Here is a 23,957-nt window from a genome sequence, read left to right as displayed (position 1 = left end):
AAATTGCCAGCATTTTTTGTTTGATGAGAGAAAACCTCATCCCAATTTTGTGTCGATGGCTAAATGGCCTAATTGCATCTAAATTGAGTATTTAGCAATAATGATGGCCAACATTTTCAAGTCAATGTGCCTCAATTTAGAGAGACAATGGGCGAGGTAATATCTTTTATTAGATAAATTTCTGTTGGTGAGAGAGACAAGCTTTTGCGCTACACAGAGCTCTTCTTCAGGTCTGGAAAAGGTACTAAGAGTGTCACAGCTAAACACAAGACTGAACAGATAGTGTAGCATAAGTAGTTAGCACATATTCCAAGAGCCATGCAAGGTGATGTGGAATCTGTAGTTCCTGCTTCTGTGTTTTTAAAGTCATCTGCTGTGCCCGAGCCAATGAAGGCCCACTGCAGGGGGAGTGATTGGGGAATGCCTGGAGATTTGTAACTCAACTGGCAGTCATAGGAGCAGTGCGGGTCAATGGGAACCAGCACATATTCCAGTCAGGACCTCAGTTTGGGGTTCAGGGAGACACTGTCAGGATGCCCAGTCTAACCCCCTTCACCAAGCCTGGCATAGATCATATCCCAGATTCCTTTGGGCTGGGTTCCTTGTGGGACAACTGGAGATAGCATGGGCCACCTTACCACAGCAGTAACACAGGTTAAGGTGTCACCGGCACTCTCTCTTCAGGGGCAAGCTGCTGGCAGGCCGGGTCTGTCTGTATCGGTTCAACTGGTGCAGCAGAATCCGACAGCGGAGCGTCATGGTCGTGATGCCTTTCTTCTTTCTTCCCATCACTCATGTAGACGATTGTCAGTCTGGATAACAAGATCTGCAAAGGTGTTCATTCACGCTGGGGACACGACTTGGGTCAGTTCATCCTTGACCTCATCCCACAAGCCCCACCGAAACTGACATAACTGGGCTGCCTCATTCCATTTTGTGTCTGATATGAAATGGCCAAAGTGAGCTGAATAGGAAGCGGAGGTGCCCGGCCCCTGCTGGAGTTTCTGCGGAGCAGCCTCAGCAGAGCAGGCATGGGTAGAGTCATCAAAAATGGTTGATATCGCCCACTGGAAGGCATCCCAGTTGGACAGCACTGGACTGCTGGTTTCCAACTGGGCGAGTGGCCCTGTCTAATGCCTACTCAGTCAGTAGGCTGACTACCAGGCCTACCTTGGCCTGGAAGTGAAGAGTAAATCTGCAGTTGAAGTAAGTTCAAGAGGAGGTGCTGATTCATGAAGCCTCAGAATTTGGAGCAGCTTCCATCAAAGCACCTGGGCAGAGGGATAGCAGCTCCAGGCTTGGGTGACAGTGGTGCTGAATGGACCTGGAGCACTGTGTTGTCTGCATGGACTTGCTCCTGCAATGCTTGATTCTTGGCAACCAGCTGCACCTTCTGTGCCTACCATGATTCAGTGTCTGCCATAGAGATAGATCACCTGATCATGCAGTGCCAATGTCCCTTGAGGTACAGGGGACTTCACTGGGTCCATCTTCAGCTGAGTCCTCCCATAAGAGTTGGAGCAAGCTGTAAGGACCAGGGCATAGACAGTCAGGCTTAGTCGGAAGCCAGGAACTCATGCCAGGAGTGAGAGCTGGAGACAGAATCAGTAGTCAAGCCAAGGGTCAAAGCCAGAGTTTGAGTCAGGGAATGAGCCAGGGGTCAAGAGTCAGGTGGAGGAGCAGGGGCCTGGAGCAAGGCAAGAAAGCAGGAACCAGGAACAGAGCTAGATCTGAGAGGGAACAGGCTGGGAGGCCGGGCTCAGGAGTCAGGATCCGAAGTGGCAACCAGCAGGGACCCACTTCGTTACTTGGACAACTTCCTGTGCTTACTTTTGGCTTACGTAGTGTCCCAACCAACCATGGGACCGAACACCCCCCCGCAGTCAGGAGTTTCATGGGTGGAGCCCTTGGCAAGCTAGAGCACTGCTAGCCCCCTTCTTCACTGGTTCCAGTGAACTTCAGGTTGGCGGCCATGGTGTGAGCACTGCCTGGGGACCTGCAATCCCTCACATTGACGTCATTTGGAAACCCTATTGATTGCCTTCATTAGGGTTAGTGACTTATAGTGAATAGTCCCATCTACTTATGATATTTATCTTTTTTATCACTTTGTCCATGACAATGAATATCAATTAATTTGGTTGTAATTGTTTCAATGAACAGTTTTCATGAATGTATCTGTAGTCAGGATGCTTAGTGTGGTGATGGTTCCTCTTCTTCTAGAGTGCTCACATGAGGCATCTCCAAAGGCTTAACACGTGCCCCATCGTCAAAAAAAGAGCTGAAGTCAAGAAGGAGAGAAGATAAGGGAGACAGAGGAGAAGAAAATATATGCCTGATTACATCCTGAAAGTAAGGAGGAAAATTAGACCACTGGTCTATTGTGATTTTGATTGTTGCCTCTTAAGAGGTGCTCCCAAACTATTGGGATGGGTGCTATTATAAGGTAGATTCCTGAACCTCTTGTAGCATTTACTCCTTTAAGTATTTGATATTTGGAATTCATTTTGTGATTGGTCACCCAAGTCATTCTCCATTTGTTGATTGGATGACCTAACCTTTATAAATGGTAGCAGTGCTGAAATCTCTAGTGTGCTGAGTTTCTCAGAGGATGGAAGGAAGCAGTTTAAGGTATAAAGCAGGATAGGAAATTTTTTAGAACATTTTAAATATTTTTTCTGTCTTCTTTCTTGTGCAAAAAAATGAAAACAAAAAAAAATTAATAATAATAATCCTATTTTAGTATAGATTCAATGATACCTGGGTTCCTTCCTGATGGAGAACAAAAAGTTATAAGCCAGGTTTACCAAAGTTTATATCTCATTTTCTCTTGCCACCTACACAAGTACATGTAATGGTATGTGTGCATAGTCCTAGTTCCAAAGGTTGTAGCCAGACCCTTGTTTTTATTCGAGTTTTTAGTTGGCAGTGTGCCTGGACACTGGATAGGATCATTCAGGGACCCACTGTGCACTCTCCAGTTCTATACAGAACACAGGTTTTTTTCATTGCGTCTGCCAAGTACATGGATTGATCTCCACTTTATATCACATTATTGCTAACCATTAACTACATAGGTGTACTCATACGTAGGTGTGCTGTGCTAATTGTGAAGAGTCCAATCATCCTTCTTCTGTCCATCACATTTGATTAGCTACCTCAGTGCCACTTATTGCTTATTGCTTTGTCCCATACAGCAGTATCGTATGTCTATGCTTATTTAATTTACCGGTCTCATTTTTCCATCACCATTTGCCACAAAGAGCAGCACTCCTTCCTTGTCATGCTGGTGGGAGCCACCTGGCCTCTGCATCACTTTATACAGCCCGCAGCCCCCCGTAGAGTTAGTTCCAAAGGTTGTTGTCATCCCTCTTCCCACTATCTCAGGGTCTGGCCAAAGTGCAGCCCCCTTGATTTATGTTATATAAGCCTGGAGTCTGTGCTGCAAAGTTTGCCCAAGGACCTTTCTGCTCCCTTCCTTGTGGCCCTTTTCTCCTACTGCTGCTCATACTGACATTGTACTTGAGAAAATCCAGCTGGTTAGTTAATTTTGATTTAAAAAACAACAACAACCCTCTCATAGTCTTTTCCTGCCTCCTGACACCCATGGCCCCAGATGCTTAAACCCAGTGGACGGAACACTTTGCACTGTGCACACAAATTAACCCACTTGTGAACAGCAACACCGTATAAATATTTTCCATAAAACCAGATGATAATGAGGTCTATTCGGAGCTCTGAGGTCTAATGCCTCAGACACTTGAGTATTCTTATGTGTTCTGTAATTGAACAGATTAGGGTCATAGCTAGTTCAGATAATCACTTTCCCTCCAGTATCATCTCTTACTCAATATTTAATAAATACATGCAAAATGATGAGTGTTCTTTCCTCCCAGGATATATAGTAAAGAGTAATTATTAAGCCACCTGGAGAGAAGGTACAGTACTCACTCACAGAGTTTATCAAGCAAAATGAGGCCTCAGAAAGAAATCTCATCTGAAGGAAAATAAACAGCCTGGGGTTTGGAAAAAAATTGCTTCATTCTTTTTCTGGACTGCTCGATACTGATACCAGAGGCACAAACAGAGGATCACAAAGTGAAGAGACTTACATATCTGACCATCTAGCAGCGTCTGCTTGAAACTGCAGTTCTGCTCCAAAAGATGTCTGACCCGCTGTCCTCCAACAGACCAATTAAGACAAACTCTGACTAAAATGTATCTGCTCAAATATCCTGAAAAAAGGGATTATGATATGACTAAAAGTGGGAGGTATTAGCCTTACTCACTAGCTTTTTGCATTCCTTGTCTAAATCAGGCATTTTGAGGTAAATTTTCACAAGGGAGGCTCCTTTTAGCTCACAGGTATTTTGAAATAAATTACCAAAATAATTGATATTGGTGTGATTATATTGTGTTAGTCTGACAAATAAAATATAAGGAATTTTGCAGTATTTTAAATTTTTTGGTGCAGAATTTTTAATTTTTTCATGCAGAATTCCCCCAGGAGTAATTAGGAAACAATGTGGCTCAAAATGGAGATTTATAATGCTCTATACGCCAATAAATTTTCTATTTAGCATCACATTGAGCTTTTACCATCTTGGGTCCAATATGTGTTTTGTCTATGCTTTGTGTGGCTATAAGTATCTGGAGACAGACTGTGTCTTATACATTTCTATAGCATCTAACCCCCAAGAAGGTTACCTTGGTTCCTGGGTCTCTGTGCAGTAGTACCCCAGGGAGAGGCACTGTCCCTGAGAGGAAAGGGAGGGGACAAGGGCAGACTCAGGACTTGTCTACACTGCGAAGTTGTCAACAAAACTTTTGTCTTTCATGGGTACTTAAAAAAGCCCCCCCCGTGAAAGACAAGAGTTTTGCCGACGCTCTCCTGCCAACAAAGCTAACGCTGCTCGCGGGGCTGGAAGTATTTTGTCGGCTAAAGTGCCAACAAAGTACCGAAAAAGAGCGTTTACACACTTCGTGATGTACACAAGCCCTCAGAGTCTGCTAGACAAACAAGAGGGAGAGAAGAGGGACACTGTTTCAAGAAATAGAGGCCCCTGCTGGCTCAAGGAGGATAGCAAATGAGCATGGATGGCCACCTAAGCGCCTGCTCAGAGAAGGAGCAGTGTCTCAGAAAAAGGAGGGGGTAGAGCAGGGGTTTTCAAACTGGGGGTCAGGACCCCTCAGGGGTCACAAGGTTATTACATGGAGGGTTGCAAGCTGTCAGCTTCCACCCCAAACGCCAATTTGCCTCCAGCATTTATAATGGTGTTAAATATATAAGAAAGTGTTTTTAATTTATAAGGGGGGTTGCACTCAGAGGCTTGCTATGTGAAAGGGATCACCAGTAAAAAAAGTTTGAGAGCCACTGGTCTAGAGCCAGCCAGTGAAAGGGAAGGACTTGCTGTGGGTGAGCTCGTGAGTCCCAGATCTGAAGGCAGGAAACCCCCTGAGAACTGGCCTCTGGGTACCTGGAAGCAATGGCCCTCACCTTGGTTCTTTCCATAGGCACCAACTTCCTCTGTTCCCAAGGGGGTGCTCAACCCCCGCTCCACTCCAGGCCCCGTCCTCATTCCACCCCTTCCCCAAGCCCCCACCCTGCCCCGCCTTTTCCCACCCCTGCTCTGCCCTGGCCCACCCCCATTCCCCCCCCCTTCTCCCAAGCCCCCACCCATGCCCCACCTCTTCCTATCCCCACTCCTCCCCCTCCCCCACAGCCCGTCCTGCACACCACCAAAGAGCTGATCATGGCAGGTGGGAGATGCTGGGAGGGAGGGGGAAGGGCTGATTGGCAGGGCCACTGTTGGATGGGAGGCATGGGCGGGGAGGTGCTGATCCACGGGTCTGTCGGTGGGTGCTGAGCACCCACTATTTTTTCCTCATAGCTGCTCCAGTCCCTTTCCAAGGTGACTCCCAGTTTGTAGAGTTTTGCAGGGAAAACTCCCCACCCAGCCAGTCTAGCTCCCTAGATACATCAGTTACTAAAGGACAAGTTCTGCTCTTGTTGTTAGTTCAGGGATACTGCCTGCTGAGAGTGTATCTGAGCACTAGGGGAGGAGATTGGGAGTTAGGATTTTAGCAGAGTTATTGTATCTGCACCTGATCCCTGCATCCCTTGTGGTGAGGGGAAATCTTGGGACCAGCCTGACTCCTGCATGAAGAGGATCTTTGCCAGCTGCAATCATCAGCCCCTCAGCTAAGGAGTCCAGATCCATCTCTGAACCTGGGGATCATTGGTGGATTTGTGTATGCATCACCTTTTAGTGAGATAATCAGGGAAATTGTTTGGGAGATACCCTATTCCCTGAACTGTGTTCTCAAGCAAGGGGCTGAGGGTTTGGGGATTTTATTACCTGCTGTCTGGTAAACCCGTGGAGGGACTTACCATCTTATCCCACATATGAGTCTTTTGCGCTGTCCTAACCCAGTCAGCCAAGTTGGTTTGTTGCTACTGAAGATATCATTGTCACAGGTTGCTAAGGGCCTCTACAGAGTACACATACCAATGGGACACTAAATTGTACTCTTGCTCAGGTCATTTGACTGAGGAAATTCATGGGTATTATAAGTGTGGGCACCAGTGACAGTGAGCATAGTGTTTTACCTTAGTAGAGAAAGGGAAATGGAGGCACTGCCAAATGCATTCATGTGGGAAGAAAATAAGGAAGTTACACCCTGCTGAGCTGGACACAAGATCCAGAAGAACTCAGGTCTGTCCATCAAAACCCACAAGGAGATTGGTGTTAAAGGAACTAACCAGCATAGGGGTGCTACAGCTCATTATCAATGCAAAATAAATAGTATATAAAAGTAATATTGAATCTCAGTATATTATACATTAGAAATGTTCTTCATTTGATTTCATGACTTCAGAACCTTGTGCATTATAGCAATATATCTAACTGACTTAAAATAACTTATATTGCACTAGTGCAAGTAGCACCCAGCATACTAAGGCATGTGTGAAGATTCTCACGCCAGACCCACCACACTAACTACCCTTCTTTGCCTTGGGAGCCAATAATAGATTCTTCATAGCTGTGTGGGGAAAGATCTGTGGGTTTGGAATGTGATGAGTGTAGATGTTAACAATTTCTCTTGTTATGTCTGAAGTTTCTTTTTTACCTTGGTTTTAGTCTGTGAAGTTTGGACGGAAGAAGAAAGGGCTGTGTTCCCTCCAACTGTGTCAATTTCTTTGGCAGCTATTGGCTTAATGAGGTGAATGGAGTGCTTGTAAATGGTGCTTGGATGTACTTGTGCCAGCACAGACTCCAGACTTGCCTTGCTTCCGTTTTTTATTATTATTATAATTATAATGACAGAGAGCTCCACTGTGTGATTCAAGAGATCAGAATTCATCAGTAACTTACTGTAAGAACTGTGCCATTGTTCAGAAATCAACCATGGATATTGATTGCATAAGACCTTAAGAGTCACCACATTTTGATGCAAGATTTATTTTCCTAGCTTTGTGGGCATATGAAAAATATGCCCTCTCCCACCCTTCCTACATGTCCTCTTTTAATTAAATTACTAGCTGAGAACTGGGCAGTAGGTCCTCAGTCCTAGAGCCAGCAGAGAAGGAGCTGGATGGATAGTCAGATGGATACAGAGGGAGCTGATGGACACACAGCTGTACGCTGTGGTGGCTTTATTGTTCTGGCTGTCAAACTGAAACTAACATGAAAGTGAGGCTTTGCACAGAGCCCCCCTGAACATTTAAAGGGACAGGACATCACATTCCTCCACCCTACTTTAAAAAACTATCCAAACATATCCGTTATCATTTACATGGCTAACATGAAACACTAATATAAAACATAGCTTAACTAAAAGTTGCGAGTGGACTACCACAGACTCTTAAATAGAAATGGATTATTCTGCCCCGGAATAGCAACTCACTAACTAAGCTATTTATAAATTCAGGTGCACAACTGTTTTTTTGCATACTTTTGGGATAACTTGGTGATGGTGGTGCCGCAGTATCCTGAATAAGAGGAACAATCACTGGTAAGGAATTAACTGGATCAAGTACCAAAGATTCTTCCACCAAGTTGTCAAAATTAGGAGTTGTAACAGAAGGAGGTTAGATCAGAGGAACAGAAAGTCCTCCTGTAACATCCCTGGATTCAGTACTTGTTGAGACTGCAACTGGTCCACATATGTTTTCCGTAAAATACCACTGGATAGTTTTACCATGAATGAAACAGGTCCTGTGCATTTTACAAGTTCTTCAGGTACCTGTTTCACTCCACAACTGTAGTTAGAAGTCCACACTATGTTTCTGACTCGAAAATAATGCTGATGAGTCTCACATCATTGATTAATTTGCATAACTTGGGATTTGGCTACATGTGAGGCAATATCAGGATGTAGTAGGTCCAAGAGGCATGCAAAAGATTGCTTCAAGAAAAGAGTTACATGTGACTTCTGGGTAGTAGCATGTAGTGTGTTCCTGTAGACAAGCAAGAAATTGTCCAGTTTCTGCTGATGACTCAAAACAGACACAGGCCAGCAGCAGGTGTTTAATTGCTGTGTGGACATACGGTTAGGCACAATTCCCTCCCTGTGTGTATGTGTGTGTTTATGTGCAGTAGCGTGCTGCTTCTGATTTTCAGAGAAATAGGGAATTCATTCTACAGTAGATTTATATCAGGAGTGGCTACAGGTTCATATGCTAAGAGGCTCATATTTATATTTGGAAATTTGGGATCCCGCATCAGAATAATCAATCTTGTGTCTATTAGTGCTGACCAGGAGCATCATCTGAAATGATTTAATTGTCACCAAATCTATTGCACTGTTCTCAAGATTATAGAAAACAGTGAGGCTTCATATTTTATTAACTTAAAAACTAATCAATCTTACTGGAAGTCGAATCTATTTTAATTTGTTCTCACAAGCTATATATTGGGTTTGTTTAATTTCCAATATTTTCACTCAGGCTCCAGATAAAACACTAGCTGAGATGCATATGAGAGGAGTAACCTCTGAGGGGTTAATTGCTCAAAATAGATATAGAGCGCCTCCAGGGCATGAGTTGCTGTTGCTCTTCTGTTGGGAGGGGAAGGCTGGAGTTGCACTCCCTGCCAAAAAATGCATGGACATCAGCCTCCAAACCATGTGGATGTTGTAGGATTGGCAGAAGACATGGAGCCATCTATGCAGATTTCAGCTGCTCCAGAAACCTCCCCACTTCCTCATGGCTCCAATTCAGGTGCTTACATTACGTACTTCAGTCTTAATGACTACAATGGGATCTAAGCACAGGGTGAAAATTAAGCAGGTGCCTGAATGCTTTGATGAACTAGGCCCTGAAAGATGGAGCCAGGAATGAGAGCCTGTTTAGGAAGGTCACAGCCCCAAGCTGTAATAACTTTGCTGTTATACGTGGGAGGATGGGCTTACATTTTTCTGCCTTTCTCCCCATTTATTTCTCTTGATTTTTCTCATAACTATTCAGTTTAATCTTCTGGTCATATTTATAGACACTATTTGGCTACCCCTGCTCATACAGTATTGTCTTACCTTCTGGGTCATTCCATTGGGTTCAACAGCACTATATGGGGAGTAAGGTGCTATTCAAAATAAGTATAGATGTGTGAAAGGCCATATCCTCAATCTGGTGGTGAGGAGACTAACAAGTTCTTCTGGGTCTGTTTGGCACTAACAAGGGGCACCTGTGAGGCTTGGTCTGCCTGGAGGGGGGAGTTTAAAAAAGGAAAACCTGCCACAGGAAGGGATGGTGAACAGGAAGAGGACTGACACACCTCCACCTCAGAGACTGCTGACCCTAGAGATAGATCAGCCAAGAGGGAGACAGTCACTGGCTGCACCACTCCAAAACTGCATGGACCAGCTGTAAAGCAGGATGCCCCAAGAGGAGTGGCTGGAGATAGACCCTAATTAAAGACTATAGACCTGTTGATAAGCTAAGCCCAAAGGGCTGACTCCAGAAAGACAGTCTAAGAGACAGCCCACCTTTGCCTTTCTTTTCTTTCTCTTGGGTTCTCCTCTCTCATAGGGGAAAGAGAGAGGCAAGGGCTTTTCTTTTGTTTGTTTCTCTTAGAGAATCCCTCGGATGATACGAACTGTGGGAAGGATATTGATAATCAACATGAAGCGGGGTCTGGTGGGGATGCAGCGGAGCCCCTATCCTTATACCCTACAAGATTGCAGAATAAGCCCTGTGAGGGGAACAGAAAAAACCCTAATTTTTAATCCCTTTAGAAAAGGTTTAGGGCATACTGAGCCAGATTTGCCTCTCCCATGCATCTAATGGAGTTATTGACCCCAGTGTGGAGAGGCTGTAAAACACCCCAAAATTGGACTGGAAGAGTCTCACCCTGATTTTGTACGGATGTTAATGACCACACAAAGTACCAGACAGTGGAGAATCAAGTCCACTCTCTAAAAGTCATCTATCATGAGCTAGAATTTTTTAATTAGTCTATCTAAAAAGTATTTCCTTTGATTCTTTGTGGAATGCCATGAAGATGATAAGCAATATACCCATATTGGCTGTTATATTTATGTTCCCACTGTTAGCCAAATGGGCTCGTTTCCCCCTGGAGCTGCCCAATTACCCCAAGGAGGCACGGGAGTCTAGAAGACGGCTTTAAGTTTTTATTGACCAGTCAGCTGAGTGGGTGCTCTCCTCGGCTAATGCCAGAGAGAGAGCCCCTTACAAGTACAGAGCAGCCTTTTTATACCTAGCAACAAACAACTTAGCATGCATACCTTATACGTATATGCGGAAGGAACATTTCAAAAGGCCTTGTATGCAGATTGAGAGAGAGGCAAGGGAATGGATACATAACAGGATGCGGTTTAACATTTTACTTGAACTTATCACCTCTTTCCTTAGCACCCCCCTTCTCTCCCCCCTGCACTCCACTCTGAGGCATATGTTAGACTGAAATAGCAGTGTCTGTCTGTCTCACCTAGGCTGGTGGTTTGGCCACCTTGTCTTATCGCATAATCTTGCTGCACAGAGGGCTGCAGCGGGTGTTTTGCAGAAACAGTCATTGCTCCTGATATAACAGCTGGGCTTATAGACAAATAGTTGACCTGTTGCTCTAACACCACTCCTTGTAAATTAGGATGAACAGGGCTTGATACATCTGACTGATATTTTTTCCTCCCTGTGCAATGTTCTTTCCCTTGTCAGCAGCAAACCACAGGCTTACTGATAAATCCAAGGCAACTCCTCTTCCATGTTATCTTTTTAGAAAAAATCAGAGGGATTGGACATATATGGATGACAAGAATGTCTAGAGTTGTTATAACTTGTCCTAAAAGAGTATTGGAAGGGATATAAAAGCTTCAGGGTTTAAAATCAATTTCTTAACTATTAGAGATTAGGGGGAGACATTCATGGGAGGCAAATTATCCCACATCTGCCTACCGTGGGGTTTCTTGTATCTTCCTCTGAGATATCTGATACTGGCTAATCTGAACTAGAGCATGGGTCTGACCCAGTGCCTAAGCGGAGTACTTTGCATTTGTCCTTATTGAATTTCATCCGATTTACTTCAGGCCATTTCTCCAGTTTGTCCAGATCATTTTGAATTTTAATCCTATCCTCCAAAGCACTTGCAACCCCTCCCAGCATGGTATCACCCACAAACTTTGTAAGTGTAGTCTCTATGCTTTATAAGTATACTCGTCTTCAGTGTTCTTCTGTCTGATTTAGTTCTTTTAATTCGCCCAGCTGTTTTCTATCTGAAATAGATTCACTGTCCAATGTACAAACTATTTGTATTTTTATGATAGTTTGGGGAGGTTCTCAGTTACGATAATCCTTCTTTCCACTTCATTTGCTGCATGTCTGTACAGCATAATCTTCCATTTTGTCCAGGCTTAGTTTTTCTTCCAGTGAACTGTCACATTACTTAATTGAATCTTATAGTTCATAACAAATTGCATTCTGAGCAGTATGATATTTTCTGCAACTCTGAACTAGTCCAGATGTGTGTTCGTTATTCTGGTGTAAGTTTCCAAATGGATATTGAAGGGGAATATCCCAAATATGCACTTTTCTGTGAGCATAAGTAGCAATTGTAAGTACTCACTATATGTTATACGCACATGCACATCAAGGCTAAGGCCACACCATATGTAACACATATATGCACGTCAATGCTAAGGCCATGTACCTACAGTTCTATGCATGTATCAGAGTGTTCTGAGGTATTGTCTTTTCCAAAAGGTACGTTATTTCAGTAGAATCTGAAGACCCCAACTCATAATGATGCACCATTGTGTTAGGCATCGTACAAACATTGGTTCAAGCCCCCAAGAGCTTAGTCTAAATATATAAGACAGAGGAGGGCTGTGAGAGGAAACAGAATCATGGAGAGGTGAAGTGACTTGACCCAGGTCACACAATAGGTCTGTGGCAGAGTCAGGAACAGAACTAGGGCTCCTGACTCTTATTCTAGTGCCTTCATTAAACTGCCTCCAATTTTAGGGATTAGAGATTTACCTAGTGGCATTAGGTAACATGCATGTAATGAAGTCTGCTGTAAGACTGTGCTTATCTGCATCTTATATGGTAGTTCAGTAATAATTGCTTAGTTGTAATGTTTTCAAGCACTTCCTTCATTGTCCAATACTAGTTTACAGCAACTTTAGTCATTCCAAAGCTAGTATTACAACTCCAACAAGCTGCAGAACCAAAATGTTAAAACAAAAGGAGCCCCCCTAGCAAGGGGTGGACAAGAACCTCAACTTCATTAGCAAGTAGAAAACAAAATAAATAAATGACGTGTAAATATTTTGAAACTGCAACAAAAATCTTGCTAAGTAGGGGGTCATTTGATCAACCTATAGGAACAAACAATGAATATTACTGCAAGTTTTTAATGAATTTGTCTCCAGTCTGCCCCAGAATTTTTCCATGCTGTGCCTCTCTCCTATTAAAATAAAAATAGTAACAATAACATTAAATGGGTTTGTTGTAGTGAGAAACTGGCTTATTAGGCTAGTATACTGTGGTGTGAACAAACAGTAGATTTTCTATTTTTAGCCACATGCAACAAAGTAGCCGGAATTCTCTCCAGGGTAAACCAGCACTTGTCTTCAATGGGCCACTGCTTTATGTTTGCCGTTTGTTTGAATTTTCTTATGGGGTTGGGATGTGGGAGGCTACCAGCAGGTTTTAATTACAGCTTGTATATATTTCCCCTTGTAACCCTGGATTAATGAGACCAAATACCAAATTAGGGAAGAGTTTACTTACATAAATAGAGGTTTCTCCACATTCATTCTTGGATCTCAAACCTCCAGCAGCTCCACTATTCCCTAAAAAAGCATGTGACATGAAGGAGGCCAGAGTAGATGATCATAGCAGTGGTTTTTGCCTTTAAACTCTTTGATAAATAATTAAGTTTTACATTGTCATTATTCATATTCATTATTCGGGGACTCAAGTGCAAATGCACCCACTCACACCAAAAGGGAGAGAGACACGTGAGAAAGAGAAATGATGTGTTCAAAAGGTGCAATATTCTATACATCCATATAATGACAATGATAAGTGTTCTTGAACAGGCAGAGTAAATGCGAGAGCCATTCTAAACTGAGCTGACGGCATAAATCAAAGTTGTGAAGGTACGAGATATTGTGATCCCTTCACCTACCAGTGAAATGCAGACACAGCTGATGTGTAGAACAGCAATTATTTATCAGTGCACAGCAAAATTACAAATGACAGTTGATACATCAAGGAGAAATAAGTAGGCAGAAAGTAATCACCAAGTTATATGAACACTAGTTAACAAAGTTATATGAAAAGTGCCAGGAGATCTTTAGTGGCCAAAGGTGTTCAGGACTTTGACTCTGAGGCCTGGTCTACACTATGGGTTTAGGTCGACTTTAGCAGCGTTAAACCGAATTAAGCCTGGACACGTCCACACAACGAAGCCCTTTCTTTCGACTTAAAGGGTCCTTTAAACCGGTTTCTTTACACCACCTCCGACGAGGGGATTAGCGATAAAACCGGCCTTTGCAGGTCGGAATTGGGGTAGTGTGGACGGAATTCGACGTTATTGGCCTCCGGGAGCTATCCCACAGTGCTTCATTGTGACCGCTCTGGACAGCACTCTCAACTCAGAGTGCCATCAGCAGGAAACAAAGTTTGTTTGGTTAAACTTTCCTGGTTAGGAAGGGAAGTGAAAGCAATATCACATACTAAGGCTAGCAGCCTGAGTACAAACTGAGGGAGTTCACGGAGCTAGGTCAAACAGACCCAGTGCATATCTGAGCTGGGGACCAGGCTCTCCACTGCCGTTTAGACATACCCTATGTGATGTGATGGTTAAGAGACCAAATGAAATTGCTGGATGCATAACATAAGGAAATATGAAATAGAAGCACCACAGTATATGGCATTAGTGAGACCATTACTGGAATACCACGTACAATTCTGATATCAACACTTTAAAAACGACAAATTGAAATGAATTCAGCAAATACCTACAAAAGTGATTCACTGTAAGGCAGGTTTTCCAGAGACTGAGGCTAAAAAGTTCAGTCTATTTAGTTTATACAAGAGAAAGTTAAGAATAAAGCAGGGTGAAATTTTGTGGCTGATTTTTTTCCATGGAATAATGCAGATTTGGGTCAAATTCAGCACAAAAAAAAAATCCTTTCATTAGGATTTTTTTTTTTTTTTTAGTTTTCAGTTTGCCAAAAACAATTGAAAATGTTTCATTTTTGGAACAGCCAGAGAAATGAGAAATCAATTATTCCTGCATCTCTTCTTAAGAGTGACTTGATCACAATCTGTAAGTAAGTATATGGGTAAACGGGGAGAAGAGGGTTCTCTAATCTAGCAGACACAGGTATAACAATGGCTGGAAGCTAAAACTAGACAAATTCAGATTGGAAAGTGAAGCACTTAATCATTGGAACAACTTTCCTAAGGATGTTGTGTACTCTCCATCACTTGAAGTCTTTTAACCAAGACTGAATATCTCTCTAAAATGTTTTCTAGCTCAACCACAAGATATGGCCTTAACACAGGAATACCTTGGTGAAATTCGAATGCATGTGTTATGCAAGAGCTCAGATGAGCTGATTGTAGTAACCCCTATTATGGCTTTATAATCCATGAATTTTAGTCACAGTTAAGATCATTTAAGTCCAGTCTGACTCCATTGAGTCACTCTGAATTTAGATCATTAAACTTGGAATTTGGCTGGTCCATACCGTTTAACTTTCTGCAGTTCTTAAGAAAGGCACTAAACAGTATTCATAGTATGACTTCAGTGGCACACATGTCTTCTCTTGTGCTGCTTTCTACACCTTTGGAAGACAAGTACTAGAAGTGTGTGTGTGTTAAAACACAATGGCTCCCTGATTTTGACATTGCATAGTACATTGTATACGGTAATATGCATGGCAAGAAATCAAAGCACAGAGGGCAAGTGGTTTCCTATTACTCTGAGCAGCCTGTTATGCCTGCTCATCTGAACCCAGAGTTATTTTTAAAATGACCATAAAGCCAGAATCACTCTTAGAGACTTTTTTTTATATTTCCATAGTATACAGTATATTTCTTGGGTTTTTAATTGCTTTTTTGGCTTCTTTCATTTTTATTGCGGGTAGTATCTTATGTTGCCTTTTGGCTTATTTATCTTCTTGTATGCTTTATGTTGGACCATGATTGAGTGATTGGGAGGGATGTGTTCCAGTAAGGCAAACATTTTAAGGGGCTAGTGACTCTGTTACAGTGTAATTGTTAAATTGGAGACTCATGATGACATTCTAGGTTTGTGGGCAATTATGCAGAGAAATCTTCCAGGTGGGCTTTGAACTATGAACATAGATTTGCCTTGTGCTCTGGGTTCTTTTGTTTGTTTTTCTTTTCTACATGTCTACATAAGGGGAATAGTTTTTCACTCTTTCAACTGTTGTTTTACTGTGGCACATATTTCACCTTGTAATTATATTTGTCCAGGGCCAGGAGGAAGGGGAGACCAAAGTTTCCACAGGCTTCCTGAAGAATTTCCATACAGTTCAGCCACTGTGGTATTTTATTCCCCACACATATATTTGGTATAATAATGATATGAAGGAAGTAAAACCTTCATTGTTATGTTGGTCCCTTGCTATGGAAAAGTTGGAGCAATTCTTTCAGAAGTCATTGTTAACTGAAATGCTAGAAACCATGGGTCAAAACTTTCAAAAATGGCCACTGATTTTGGATGCTCCCTGGAGATACCTGTAGGCCTGTCGTTCAGTGGTAATCCAGCTCCCATTGACTTTAATTGGAATTGTATGTCCTCAGCACTTCTGAAAAAAATAGGCTAAGTCTTAAAACTAAGATTTCTGAAATCAGTGGCCACTCTTGAAAATCTTAGCATTTGCACATGTAAGAGCTGCCCTTTCTCAGGTCAGTAGTGCAGTTATTTCTTTGCTAATCTGATTTTGCCAGCCTGACATTCAATAGCTCCTTATCTGTGAGTTGCTGCATTACCCACAAGTCTGTCATTCATTGTAAAGTACTATTGAGTATAAGGGTGATAAAGCCAGCGCCCTACTAAATTAACTTTACTGGTTACTTTTTGGCAACTTTTCATATATTTAATATAATTATGCTCATGATAAATCATTATTGGATCACATTCTGCGGTCCATACTCATTATTTATTCAGCCAAACCACATTGAAAATCAGTGTTTGACTTCAGTGGCAGTCTCACCTGAATGAAAAATAACAGCCTCACCATTTGGCTAGTTGTTGATAATGATTACTGTGAGTGAGACTGTGACTTGGACTATATGGGCATGCATGGCCTGAAGGAAGAGTAATACCCCTTTGCTCTCCTGCATGACCTACTTGCACTTTGGACCAGGAATAACTGTGAGGAGCAGGTGCAGGAGGACTATCAGTTATCAGCCATTTATTGGCCCAAACCATCTAAATGATTTTGATCCATTTACTACACCATTTTGCACAAGGCTAAATGAAGCTGCATTCCTTTCTCCTGCACCAATGCTGACTATTTAGAGATGTTTAAAAATAATTTTCTGAAAGAAAACCATGGGAGCTTCAAGAAACTGGGGTTCTCTATTGCTGCAAAGCTAAAACATTGTACTTACAAAATTGAGTAACAATCTCATTAGAACTCAAATAAACATAGAGTGAGAAGGTCCAATAGCTGCAGGTTCCTGGTTTGAGATCATCTGAAATGTCAAGGAGCTTGGACTCTTCAAGCACACATCATAGATCCCACCTGGCTGACACAGGAAAGCAAGAACTGCACCTCCCTGAACCAGCTGGTACTTCTGAACTCCTGCAGGGAATCATCCTGAGAGAGGGCAGTCAGTGTTTGTATTGCCAGCCTCCCTCAGGGTTTCCAGGAGTAGCTCTCTGTTGTGGCTGAGACTCCATGGAACACTAGATACTATCATCATAGGTGCTGGAACTAGGTGTGCTGGGAGTGCTACAGAATCCCCAGGCTTGAAGTGGTTTCCACCATATACAGGGTTTACAGTTTGGTTCAATGGCTCTCAGCACCCCCACTATACAAATTGTTCTAGCACCCCTGAATATCAAGCTGAGAAGTGCTAATGGCTTGTCTTTAGGGAAAGAGTCATTGATATATAAGTAAAACCCTATCAAATCCATGATCCATTTTGATCAATTGCATAGCCAGAGGGTTTTAAAATTGATCAGTTTCACATTTATAGATGTTTACATCATTCTGAGTTGGGTGACCAGATGTCCTCTTTTTAAAGGGACAGTCCTGTATTTAAGACCTCCTGCAGGTATCCCAACTTTTTCTTAAAAATGGGCAAATTGTCCCATCTCCCCCCATCAGTACTAGCAGATCCTGCTGCTGGTTGGATCCCTGCTCGGCAGCCGCCCTCCCACCAGCAGTGAGTGGGGGGTCCAGTGGCTGAAGATGAGGGTAGGTGTGCAAGGCTGGTGGCAGGGCTGGCCACTCCCCCTGCTGGTCTATCAGTGCAGCCCCGGCTGCGTGCCAGTTCTCAACTAGCAGGGCCATGCCCCTGTCCCATTTCCAGCTGGAATGGGCTGCGTGCTGCAGTGGCTGGTGCGTGCAGGCAGGCGCCAGGCAGCGGTCGGTTACGTGTAGCCTCTGCTACCCACCCATAAGCCCCTTACATGCTCCTCCGTCACTGTCATCTCCCTGCTTTTGCCCCTTTGCCCTCCCCATCCCTCCTGCTCCTCCATTCCCCCCCCCCCCGGCAGGCACGTCCCGCTCCCAGCGTGGTGCAGAGAACCAGCCCCAAGTCGGAGTGCTTAGCTGACTGACAACCTGGCCAACAGGCTCCTTCCTTCCTCCACTTCCTCTGGCTGGGCTGGCACCCTGGGAAAGCCCAAGACCCTCCGGCCTGGGGCACTTTCCAGGAGGAGCTGAGTCCTGCATGTGCCAAATCCCCACAGAGCACTGGCATGGGGAAGCTTCTGTGCCCCTCCACTAAGCTCTGGAGTGGTGCGGGGGGGAGGGAGGGGGGTTTCTAGACTTCATACCCCAAATCTGCAGGCTCCACAGCAACCCCTGGGGCAGGGGCTTAGCACCCTCTTCACCCCCCAACCCACTGCTCTGGGTCCTGCCCCCAGACAGCATGAGTCAGCTCCATTCCCTAAGCACCCTCCCCTGCTGAGCCACCTCTCTGGTCCAGTTTGCTGAAGCCCCTGCAGTCAGGTTCCCTGGGCACAATGCATCCTTAGGACTTAACCCCTTCCTGCCCACGCTGTAGCCAGGGGGACAGGAGACAGCAGGGTTATGTCGGTGGCCAGCAGCAACCTGGAGGTGTTAGCTGTCTTTTGACACCGTGTGGGCAGGAAGGGACAAGCTGCTTCCAGCCACAGAGGAGTGGGTTGGGGAGATGAGCTCTGCAAAGACACCCAGGTCATTCCTCCCCTGCGGCTGGAAGCAGCTCCAGTCCCTCCCCTCCCACACAGTGCCAAAAGGCTGCTGCTGGCCATGTTCTGGTGTGAACCCTGACAGAAATCTGGGGCGGGGGAGCATGAGACCTTGCATGCCTGCCCCCCACACATGTGTTGCCTTGGGAAGACCTGGTGCCAGGCACCAGGAGAGGTGGGTGCATCCTAGGGGCCCAGCCAGGCATGGAGAGCAGGGAGGGTCAGGTCAATCAGTCACCCCCTTGTGTGAGAGCGGTGTACAGGAGTATGTGTGTCACCCCTCCCCATGGGAGAGGGGTAGGGATGTGTGTGTCACCCCTCCCTGTGTGAACTCTAAAGCCTTAAAGATAAGAAGATAAATAAAAAGAATCCAACTATGCAGTATTTCTTTTAAATGGGGGCTCAGTCAACTTGATGTTAATTTGAATATTTGTACTGCATAGTTCTGATTGATTGCTGTTGAACTCACTTGAATACAGGTAATTTTACCAGGTGTCCCGTATTCAGCAGAGGGAAATATGGTCACCCTAGTCTCGACCCATAAGAGAATTGTGGGGGGTCTCAAAGCTGTTGTAGGGAGATCACAGAATTGTCACCCTCACTTCTGCACCACCTTCAGAATTCAGCTCTGAAGGCAGCAGCCGCAGAGTTTCCTGCAGCTGGAAGAGGTAACTAGAGGGTCTGATCTTCCCCCACCCACCCCGCCCTGCCCTACTGGGTCAGAACAAAAGTCCATTTAGCCCAGTATCCTGTCTTCCAACAGGGGCCAGTGCCAGGTGCCCCAGAGGGAATGAACAGAACAGGTAATCATCAAGTGATCCATCCCCTGTCGCTCATTCCCAGCTTCTGGCAAACAGAGACTATGGACACCATTCCTGCCCATCCTGGCTAATAGCCATTGATGGACCTATCCTCCATGAACTTATCTAGTTCTTTTTTGAACCATGTTATGGTCTTGGGCTTCACAACATCCTCTGGCAAGGAGTTCCACAGGTTGACTGTGCATTGTGTGAAGAAATACTTCCTTTTATTTGTTTTTAACCTGCTGCCTATTAATTTCATTTGGTGGGCCCTATATCTTGTGTTGAGAAGTAGTAAACAACACTTCCTTATCTACTTTCTCTACACCAATCATGATTTTATAGACCTCAATCATATCCCCTCTTAGTCGTCTCTTTTCCAAGCTGAAAAGTCCCAGTCTTATTAATCTCTCCTCATAAGGAAGCCGTTCCATACCCCTAATCATTTTTGTTGGCCTTTTCTGAACCTTTTCCAATTCCAATATATCTTTTTTGAGATGGGGCAACCAAATCTGCACACAGTATTCAAGATGTGGGCATACCATGAATTTATATAGCGGCAATATGATATTTTCTGTCCTATTATCTATCCCTTTCTTAATTATTCCCAGCATTCTGTTCTCTTTTTTGACTGCCGCTGCACATTGAGTGGATGTTTTCAGAGAACTATCCACAATGACTCCAAGATCTCTTTCTTGAGAGGTAACAGCTAATTTAGACCCCATAATTTTATATGTATAGTTGGGATTATGCTTTCCAATGTGTATTACTTTGCAAGGGAAGAAGAAGTCCTATTGCTCCCCAGCCCAGCAGACTAGCAGCTGGAGCCCGGTGAATGGTAGGAGGTCCCAGCTAGGGAGCCCCTAGCCCTGCCCCTCTCCCTCCCCTCCAATAGCTAGATTTCACATGGGAGGTCTGATTTCACAGTTTGCAACATGTTTTTCAGTGCAGTGAATTTGGGAGGGTCTTATGCATAAGCACACTGGAGAAAACTCATAAAATGGGAAGAATTACAATGCCATATAGTAACCACACCTACACTGAGTTTGTCATGTAGTTAAAACTCTGAGGCTTTTTTGTGTATTGGGGAAGAGGGGGGATGGTTAATGGCCAGGCCATGTGGCTGCAGATGAAGAAATTTGGATTAGGGTGGTGGGTCCGCAGGCTATGTCTAAGATTTCCAATGGGGTTTGCACCTCCATTTTTAGAGATCCACAAATGCAAGAAGGTTGAAAACCACTGGATTAGGGGTTTGTAGGTTTAATCGATGAGGCCTGAAACAAAGCTGCAGTGTGGTAAGCATTCACTTTGGCTATGAGACCCAGGAAAGAGACAGGGGTGAGAGAGTTGCTTCTGGGGAGAACGCAATGGTGCAAAAGGGGGTTGCCTGGGTGCAGGTTGTTGTTGTGCCCTGTTCAAGGAAATGGGACTCATGCAGATTTTGTAAATAAACAAATTATACTAACACACCTGACTCCATGTCACCAATTTCCATGTCAAACAGTAAACTGACCAGCAAGGCCCCATAGATACTGCAGTGATGGGCACTGATCAGAACTCTAATGGTGCATGTGTGTATATATATACACCGCTCAGACATGCTCATTGGGAAGCTCCCACTGAGATCAGTGTGGCCAGGACAATGGCAAAGGATACTGTGGGGAGATTGGGAAAACATATGCAGAGCCATATAGAGATCTATAATATCTGCCTCAAATGATTGGCTGAATAAGTGGGGACTGCTTGTGGGGATGTGCTGACTCAGTGGATCCCTTGGCCTCCCTAGCTCACACCTACTCCTGGCAACAGTTCCATCTCGGGGGCAATCTTGGCTGACTACAATGATGTTACAAGGGCTTGCAGTGCCTTGTGTCACCCCATAGTCTCTCCATCATAGATTTGTGTACCAGTTCGGGCCCAGCTCTCTTTCAATGGGAGCAGGATCTACTTCTCAGTTTGACAGTATGTTACTGGAGTCTGTAAAGGAGTTTGATATACAGTTTTTATGAGAAATACTCTGTCAAACTATATTGTATTTATTTAGTCAATCTTTAGAGGAATACTTTCCATGAAATATTTACATTTGGAAACTAAATAAAAGATGTATTTAATTTTCCTTTAGTATCTCAGCATGGATACAATTTCTTCAAGCTGAGCACTACAGTTCATAATGAGAGAGGTTTTGCTAATAGTCTTATATGTGGCCTATGGAGATTTTGTATCCATTCCTGAGGGGAAAATGGTATTAAAACATTATTAATGTTGTAAACGATCTTAAAGAGTTGCTGATTTAAATGTTGCATCCAACTTCTGTGTGATTTTCTTGTATAGGCCTTGTTGCAAATCTGCACATTCTTTTTGCGTTCTGTAATAAAATTCAGATACTATATTTTAAAAAGTCCTCTGTTAGGGATTTAGTTCTTTAAACTGAGATTTTGGTAAATGCATTATGTGGAGGAAACAACACATTGGGAATTTGTACCATTCTGGTTTGGTAAATATAAAAGTGAAACATTTGGGGTTATTCTTTTTTAATAGTTTTTTTGTAAAAAGAGAAATTAAGAAATGCACATATCAGTTAAAGCCCCAGTTCCATTGGCCCAGGGCCGGCTTTAGGGCGATTCAGCCGATTCCCTGGAATCGAGCCCCGTGCCCCTAAGAGGGCCCCGCAACGTCCTGAAGGAGTTGCCGCCGAAGTCCTGCCACTGTCTTCGGCAGCAGCTCAATCACTGCCGCGGAGGAAGGTCCCTCCGCCAAAATGCTGCCAAAGGCATTGGCAGCCGATTGAGCTGCTGCCCAAGTCCCGGCACTGTCATCGTCGGCAGCTCAATCGTTGCCGCTCTCTTCGGCGGCATTTCAGCAATTAAGCTGCCGCCGAAGACAGTGGCGGGACTTCGGCGGCAGCTCCTTCGAATCGTGCCCCGCGGTGCCTAAAGCCGGCCCTGCATTGGCCAATGTCTGCTCTTGGATTCCAACTCACAGCTTCCCTTTGAAACCTATGGGAGTTGCGTGCTTGTGTCTTCGAGCAGAATTTGACCAGATCTCTAATTCTGCAATAACACACAGCACATATGGTTTTTCACATAAACACATTCTTAACCACAGTAACTGTGCTTGGTCACAAATGTTCAAAAACACCTTTCTTTTAAAAAGGAAAAAATATATCAGTTTCTTTTGACATTACAAATTTAAATGAATTACATTTTAAAGCTACAACAAGAACTGAGTTACCTACAAGGGCACAGGTTCTGCTGCTGCTGATCTTATCTGACTTATCTAACGCAAAAAGTAATAGCAAAAATTCCTTAAGTATATCAGAAGCAGGAAGACTGCTAAACAATCAGTGGGGCCACTGGACAATTGAGATGCTAAAGGAGCACTCAAAGATGATAAGGCCATTGCGGAGACACTAAATGAATTCTTTGCATTGGTCTTCACAGCTAAGGGATTGCCAAACCTGAGCCATTCTTTTTAGGTGACAAATCTGAGGAACTGTCACAGATTGAGGTGTTATTAGAGGAGGTTTTGGAACAAATTGATAAACTAAACAGTAATAAGTCACCAGGAGCAGATGGGATTCACCCAAGAGTTCTGAAGGAACTCAAATGTGAAATTGCAGAACTACTAACTGTAGTTTGTAACCTATCATTTAAATCAGCTTCTGTACCAAATGACTGGAGGATAGGTCCATCAATGGCTATAAGCCAGGATGGGTGGGGATGGTGTCCCTCGCCTCTGTTTGCCAGAAGCTGGGAATGAGCGACAGGGGATGGATCACTTGATGATTACCTGTTCTGTTCATTCCCTCTGGGGCACCTGGCATTGGCCACTGTTGGAAGAGAGGATACTGGGCTAGATGGAGCTTTGGTCGGATCCATTGTGGCCATTCTTATGTTTTTATCATGCAGCTCATGCAAATGGATCCCTACATATTTTACAAATCAAATCAGTGAGACTACCTGAATGAACAAGTCAAGCAGGGTTTGACCCTATATGTAGGTGGGAATCATTTCACTTGCCACTGAGAGGCAGCTGCTGCTGTGAAACCATAGCCATTAACAGCCAGTATATAGCAATCCTGTGTGATTTCTGCCCCAGCCAGTGTTCCAAGACTATTGGCATCTAGGCTAAGTGAAAGGAAGCACCCGCAAAAGTAGGAAAAGGCACTAGTAAATTCTGACTGAGGACGGGGGCAGGTAGCAAGTTCCAAATGGAACGGAGACAAGGAGGCAGTGGAACTGGGATAGGAGTG

The sequence above is a fragment of the Malaclemys terrapin genome, chromosome 1, assembly GCF_027887155.1.
Source record: "Malaclemys terrapin pileata isolate rMalTer1 chromosome 1, rMalTer1.hap1, whole genome shotgun sequence".
NCBI lineage: Eukaryota > Metazoa > Chordata > Testudines > Emydidae > Malaclemys > Malaclemys terrapin.
The sequence above is the reverse complement of the archived record's forward strand: the minus strand, read 5'-3'. Positions refer to the sequence as shown.